At 43.9% G+C, this 6,438-nt stretch overlaps 1 pseudogene; it reads left to right on the forward strand.

Moving 5' to 3' along the window:
* Positions 1-1,052: 1,052 nt before the first annotated feature.
* LOC133233066 (ubiquitin-conjugating enzyme E2 D1-like) lies at positions 1,053-5,357 on the forward strand (annotated as a pseudogene).
* The last annotated feature ends 1,081 nt before the right edge of the window (positions 5,358-6,438 follow it).

Consider the following 6,438-nt stretch of genomic DNA (forward strand, 5'->3'; position numbering starts at 1 on the left):
AGGAGAAGGGGACGACAGAGGATGAGATGGTTGGATGGCATCACCGATTCAATGGACATGAGTTTCAGCACCCTCCAGGAGGTGGTGAAGGACAGGGAAGCCTGACGTGCTGCATTCCATGGCGTCGCAAAGAGTCAGACATGACTCAGCAACTGAACTGAACTGAATGTAATTCAAGCCAAAATTTTCCCCCAGGCTATCATTTTAGGGGTTACGGATTCCTCAGTTTCTGATTGGTCTTTTCTTGAGACCACCAGATCCTTTATTTGTGAAGGGGTGTCTTTGCTGGTGTGGTTACTGGTTATACTTTAATATTATGGAAATGGCTCAGTCTGGACTGAATTCAGCTGAGATTAGTCAGGATTTCAGAATTTTGATGACTAAAGTAGCACTTTGGTCAGTGCTAATTTCTTTTCCCACAGGCGAATTATTCATACTGTGTAACAGTTTAAAGTTAATGAACACCTTGGAAACGAGAAATTCCAGCAGAGAGTCACTTCCTGAAGATGTTCGTATTTCACAGTGAGAGTCTTGACCTGGCTCTCTGGCTGCAATTTCTCACCCAGAATCTTCATATCTAGGGCCTGCCCTTCAAAACCCCTGCTTCCCTACTGGGCTGAAAGAGAAAGCAGGAAGAGCCCATTCAATTCTCTTGTTTCCGGAAGCACCACCCAGCCGGCTCAGGGAATTGTCTTTAGATGTTTTGAGATGTGTGTTCATTTCACAGATATTTCTCAATGGTCTGGCATCCATCTGGCCAGGGGACAGCATGGTAGCTCCTGGGATGAGGGAGACACGTGGGGTGCACCTTCAAGGAGCTATGATCTAGTGAAGACACAGCAGACAAGCTGTTAACAGGTGATGAGTTGTGAGAGTGGGCAAGTAAAGCGGGCTAACCAAGTTTGGGGGGTTGGGCAGAACATGTTGGAGTTGGCTGGATGAGGGTTGAAGAAGAAAGCTATTCCACATGGAAGGAATAATTTCCATAAAATTCCTCAAGCAGGAGAGCCAGTCATGTTGCAGGAACAACTGGAGGCCCATAGGTCTGAGCAATGAGAGTGGAGGAAGGCATCTCACATGTGGCTGAAGAAGAAGGTGGTGAGGCTGTGGGAGATCCTGAGAGACATGGTAAGGACTTTTACTTTATACCCAGAATGCCAGTAAGTTTTGAAAGATTTTGGGCTGAGCAGTGACCTGATGAGACATACTCAATTCTAACAGCTGCTCATTCCCCAACGGTTCATCATCTCCAGCATTCCTAGCATGGTGTGGGGGTGCTGGCCAAGACGCTCTAAGCCCGTTCTATGAATCCTTCCTTCCCACTGTGAGGCAGCACTCTGAGAAGCCCCCACTCAAATCTAGTTTCCAAAGTAGAGCATGAGACTCAGAAGTTTAACCAGAGAAAAGAGATCAGAGAATCTCCATGTGCATGACCCCTGATGCTCCTGGCCCATGCTGTTCTCAGTACACCTTCCAGTGTGACTATATCATGCATCCAGTAAGAGCAGAGCCACTGCAAGAGCCAGAAGTGGTAGAGAAAAAGGAAAGTCATATAAAATGTAAGCAGGTCTGCATTTCCCAAAGTTTAATTTTCTAAACTCCTCCCCAACTACAAGGAAGAAATGTGTGTGTGTGTGTGTGTGTGTGTGTGTGTGCGCACACACACACACACTCAGTCATGTCTGACTCTTTGCAACCTCATGGACTGTAGCCCTCCAGGCTCCTCTGCCCATGAAATTTTCCAGGCAAGAATACTGAGGTGGGTTGCCATTTCCTATTCCACAGGATCTTCCCTACACAGGGATCAAACCCATGTATCTTGCATCTCCCACATTGGCAGGTGGATTCTTTACCACTAGCTCAACCTGGGAAACCTATAAATATATATATGCTTAAGAACACAAAAGCTCAACATTCAGAAAACGAAGATCATGGCATCTGGTCCCATCACTTCATGGGAAATAGATGGGGAAATCGTGGAAACAGTGTCAGACTTTATTTTTTGGGGCTCCCAAATCACTGAAGATGGTGATTGCAGCCATGAAATTAAAAGATGCTTACTCCTTGGAAGGAAAGTTATGACCAACCTAGATAGCATATTAAAAAGCATAGACATAACTTTGCCAACAAAGGTCCATCTAGTCAAGGCTATGGTTTTTCTTGTGGTCACGTATGGATGTGAGAGTTGGACTTTGAAGAAAGCTGAGTGCCAAAGAATTGATGCTTTTGAACTGTGGTGTTGGAGAAGATGCTTGAGAGTCCCTTGGACTGCAAGGAGATTCAACCAGTCCATTCTGAAGGAGATCAGCCCTCAGTGTTCTATGGAAGGAATGATGCTAAAGCTGAAACTCCAGTACTTTGGCTACCTCATGCAAAGAGTTGACTCATTGGAAAAGACTCTGATGCTGGGAGGGATTGAGGGCAGGAGGAGAAGGGGATGACAGAGGATGAGATGGGTGGATGGCATCACCGACTTGATGGACGTGAGTTTGAGTGAACTCTGGGAGTTGGTGATGGACAGGGAGGCCTTGCATGCTGCAATTCACAGAGTCACAAAGAGTTGGACACGACTGAGCGACTGAACTGAACTGACTTAGGAACACAAAAGCACATTATTTACTGAGGTCCTCAGAGCTTAGAACCAACAAAATAGAAGGCCTTCAGAAAAATTATTTGTATTGCTGCTGCTGCTGCTAAGTCGCTTCAGTCATGTCCAACTCTGTGCAACCGCATAGATGGCAGCCCACCAGGCTCCCCCATCCCTGGGATTCTCCAGGCAAGAACACCGGAGTGGGTTGCCATTTCCTCCTCCAATGCATGAAAGTGAAAAGTGAAAGTGAAGTCGCTCAGTCGTGTCCAACTCTTAGCGACCCCATGGACTGCAGCCTTCCAGGCTCCTCTGCCCATGGGATCTTCCAGGCAAGAGTACTGGAGTGGGTTGCCATTGCCTTCTCTATTTGTATTGCTAATGTATTTATATGTTGTTTTATGTATGTCTGCTTGGATACATATGATATGTGCTCCATTTCATCAGATATAATAATGGAACAACAATGAGGCAGCAAGTTATGTGAGTGAGTTTGCAAGTTCTCTACCTGATGCGCCAGGTTCAGTGCTAGGCAGTGGAATTCACAAAGGTGAAAAAATTCTGCCTGCTAAGTCGCTTCAGTTGTGTCTGACTCTTTGCAACCCTATGGACTACAGCCTACCAGGCTTCTCTGTCTATGGGATTCTCCAGGCAAGAATACTGGAGGGGATTGCCATTTCCCTCTCCAGGGAATCTTGCTAACCAAAGGATCCAACCCTCATCTCTTATGTCTCCTGCATTGGCAGATGTATTCTTTATCACTAACGCCACCTGAGAATTACAGAGGACATGGAATCTGTACACAGTTTATGATAATGAGAGACTATCAGTTATGTAAGGAAATAGGTACTATTTTAAGAGTCTATGGCTAACCACTCTTAAAAACAAGACAGCAAGCCCCAAAAGTCACTTATGCTAAACTCCTCTTATCAAACCAAGACTTCCATAGAGGTTTGGCTCTCCCAGAAATGTAACCTCAAACTACTCAATCAGGAATTGCCTTAATCTTCCTAATAGATTAAAGAAAAGAAAACTTATGATAACCAACGTGGATCTTCCCAGGTGGCGCTAGTGATAAAGAACCTGCATTCCAATGCAGGAAATATAAGAGATGCAGGTTTAACCCCTGGGTAGGGAAGATCTCCTGGGGGAGGGTGTGGTAACACACTCCAGTATTCATGCCTGGAGAATCCCATGGACAGAGGAGCCTGGCTGGCTATGATCCATAACGTCCCAAAGAGTTGCCACAACTGTAGAAACTTAACACACACATAATAACCAACTTGCTTTCTTCTTAATGTAACTTCCTATTCTGGCTCCCTTCTGCCTAAGAAAGTCTCTCATTTTGTACACCCCTGAAGTTCCTTTCGGTCTGGTTGGTTGTATGCTGATTCAAGTTTATTTTTAATATGTCTCAGTTTGTGTTTTAACAGTTCTAGTGTCAGAAGAGGGAACCAAAGGAGGCTCTCAAAAACCACCCTAGGAGCAAAAGCAACGATACTTGGGAACCTGCTGAGCCCTTGAGCTTGCTGCTTTCTTTTTCCCTCTGGAGGTGGTAAGCAATGTATATTCCTTGAGGAAAAACTAGGACCCTGCCCTACTGTTACACTATAGTTTCTTGACTGCTCCTTTGTTTCTGCATTCCCTTCCTTCTCTTTTTAACAACAGATTGAATCTACCCTTTGGAACTCAGAGAAGGTCAACTAATTACTATGTAATCAATCAAGAAACTTGATTAAGAGTGCGAGCCAGAGAGCAGCGAGCGGGGACCCCCGGCTGAGCCAGCCGGCAATCAGAGCACCGCCCCCTCCCCGACCCCACACCCTTGAGCCCCGCAGCCGTCCCCCGCAGGCCCACGGCCCTCCCTGACCCATGGCTGAAGCGGATTCAGAAAGAGTTAAGTGATCTACAGCGCGACCCACCTGCTCACTGTTCGGCTGAACCTGTGGGAGACGACTTGTTCCACCAGCAATCAACTATTATGGGGCCTCCTGGTAGCGCATATCAAGGTGGAGTCTTCTTTCTCACTGTACATTTTACGACTGACTACCCTTTTAAACCACCAAAGGCTGCTTTCACAGCAAAAACTTACCATCCAAACATAAACAGTAATGGAAGCATTTGTCTTTATGTCCTGAGGACACAGCGGTCACCAGCTCTGACTGTATCAAAAGTTTTATTGTCCATACGTTCTCTGTTTGTGACCCTAATCCAGATGACCCCTTAGTACCAGATATCGTACAAATCTATAAATCAGACAAAGAAAAATACAACAGACATGCAAGAGAATGGACTCAGAAATATGCAATGTATAGTCAAAAACATTTTCATATATACCAGAGTACTGTAAAATCTAGGTTTTTTCCACCATTAGCAGGAAATTGAGCACTGTTTACTGCTTCATTGTACAATTAAATCTTTTGATTTTTACCATTTTAAATGTATTTCTGAAGCAAGACAAAACAAACTTCCAAAAATATTCTTGAGACTGTGATGAGAGCATTTATCATTTTGTATGCATTGAGAAAGACATTTATTATGGTTTTTAAGATACTTGGACATCTGCATCTTCAGCTTACAAGATCTACAATGCATCTGAAAAGCAACTAAATTATGCTTCTGCTGAAACTAGATGTTTTTACATGAAAAATACTGTATGTGTTATCTAAGATGTCATCAGTTTTATAAATATGTATTCAGATTTCATTCTTTGTTAGCTCACTTTATAATTTATATTTTTTACTGTATAGACTAAATATATTCTATCTACATGTATGTCAACTTGTTATTTTTTTTCTGTGAACAGTATTGAAAAAACCCAACAGCTGATAATGAAATGAATTTACTGTCTCCCTTTTCTTGGGGTATTCTGTAGATTGATTGCAGATTTCTTAAACCTGAAATAATCTTTACACTGCAATTCTCAGTATACTGATTATGGAGAAACACTTGTTTTGGTTTTGTTATACTTGGCTTAACTTTATCACAATGTGAATTAATTACATTGCCAGGTAGAAAGATGTGTAACTTTTATTTGCTGCTAGTCACATCTGAATTTTTTTCTGTATCAGTTCAGTTCAGTTCAGTCGCTCAGTCGTGTCCAACTCTTTGCAACCCCATGAATCGCAGCACTCCAGGCCTCCCTGTCATCACCAACTCCCGGAGTTCACCCAGACTCACGTCCATCGAGTCAGTGATGCCATCCAGCCATCTCATCCTCTGTCGTCCCCTTCTCCTCCTGCCCCCAATCCCTCCCAGCATCAGAGTCTTTTCCAGTGAGTCAACACTCTGCATGAGGTGGCCAAAGTACTGGAGTTTCAACTTCAGCATCATTCCTTCCAAAGAAATCCCAGGGCTGATCTCCTTCAGAATGGACTGGTTGGACCTCCTTACAGTCCAAGGGACTCTCAAGAGTCTTCTCCAACACCAAAGTTCAAAAACATCAATTATTTGGCGCTCAGCCTTCTTCCCAGTCCAACTCCCACATCCATACATGACCACAGGAAAAACCATAGCCTTGACTAGACGGACCTTTGTTGGCAAAGTAATGTCTCTGCTTTGGTTGTCTAGGTTGGTCATAACTTTCCTTCCAAGGAGTAAGTGTTGTCTAGGTTGGTCATAACTTTCCTTCCAAGGAGTAAGTGTCTTTTAATTTCATGGCTGCAATCACCATCTGCAGTGATTTGGGAGCCCAGAAAAATAAAGTCTGACACTGTTTCCACTGTTTCCCCATCTATTTCCCATGAAGTGATGGGACCGGATGCCATGATCTTCGTTTTCTGAATGTTGAGCTTTAAGCCAACTTTTTCACTCTCCACTTTGACTTTCATCAAGAGGCTTTTTCGTTCCTC

The sequence above is a fragment of the Bos javanicus genome, chromosome 19 (genome assembly GCF_032452875.1).
Source record: "Bos javanicus breed banteng chromosome 19, ARS-OSU_banteng_1.0, whole genome shotgun sequence".
In the NCBI taxonomy this organism is placed as follows: domain Eukaryota; kingdom Metazoa; phylum Chordata; class Mammalia; order Artiodactyla; family Bovidae; genus Bos; species Bos javanicus.